Source organism: Camelina sativa, unplaced genomic scaffold (assembly GCF_000633955.1).
Source record: "Camelina sativa cultivar DH55 unplaced genomic scaffold, Cs unpScaffold03307, whole genome shotgun sequence".
NCBI classification, from domain to species: Eukaryota; Viridiplantae; Streptophyta; class Magnoliopsida; order Brassicales; family Brassicaceae; genus Camelina; species Camelina sativa.
The window spans coordinates 1-840 of NW_010924409.1; the positions used below are offsets into that span (position 1 = coordinate 1).

An 840-nucleotide genomic window follows, 5' to 3' on the forward strand; every position below is an offset into this window, starting at 1 on the left:
TAAGGGTTTGGGAGCAACGACGCTCTGAAACACCATATGCGACATAGTAGGAACTTAAAAGACATATGTATCAACAAGTGTATCCAACAAAGATGAAATGAGGTTTGAAGTTTCAAGCTTTTTGTTTCAGCAGGAATTTAAAAGTAATGGTACCATTTCCCCAAGTTGGTAGTTTGCACCATTTCCCCAGCTGAAAACCTCTGTAGCCACTACAAAAAAGAAGCAAAAGAATGAACATAACATTTCAGCTTCTCAAAAGTAGTCTAAAAAAGAAGGACCAGAAGAATCATGTTTTCCTTTAAAGGTCAAGGTTGAGAAAAGATTAGTTACCTGAACTCTATTGCTCGCCAATAACCTGAGCTATTGGACCTGAGACCAAATCAACCGGTGTCTGCAGTTTTATGTCTTCTAGAGTAAAAGAAGCACCTGACTCGATGAGTACGCTAGCTACCGTAAGATGTCCAAAATGCAAAGCTCTGTGAAGACTACTCCAACCAGATTCTCCATCCTGATAAGGACATTGTACAATATAGAGCAAGCTCAATTTCCTAAGCATTATGAATACAATATTTGCAACAAACATAGAGACAGAAACCAAATAACTTACTGAAAAGAGACGTAAAATAGATAGGACTAAGTACAAAGAAGAAACAAATACTTAGATATATAAACACACAAACAGAAGAAAGGTCATAAACCTTAGCATCTGGATCAGCGCCAGCTGCAAGAAGTCTACTAATAATAGGAATGTGGTTTCTCCAGATAGCAATATGCAGAGGAGTCAGACCATAGGCATTCCTTAAATTAATATTGCCACCGCTCTTCTTCAGCGTGGTCAGT

At 38.2% G+C, this 840-nt stretch overlaps 1 long non-coding RNA gene across 1 annotated transcript; it reads right to left on the reverse strand.

The window, feature by feature from the left end:
* Window positions 1-30: 30 nt before the first annotated feature.
* On the reverse strand, window positions 31-834 carry LOC104774509. Its single transcript, XR_765371.2, has 3 exons — window positions 699-834; window positions 331-508; window positions 31-209 (listed from the first exon to the last, which is right to left on the reverse strand). It is a non-coding gene; the product is annotated as an uncharacterized LOC104774509 (long non-coding RNA).
* Window positions 835-840: the final 6 nt, after the last annotated feature.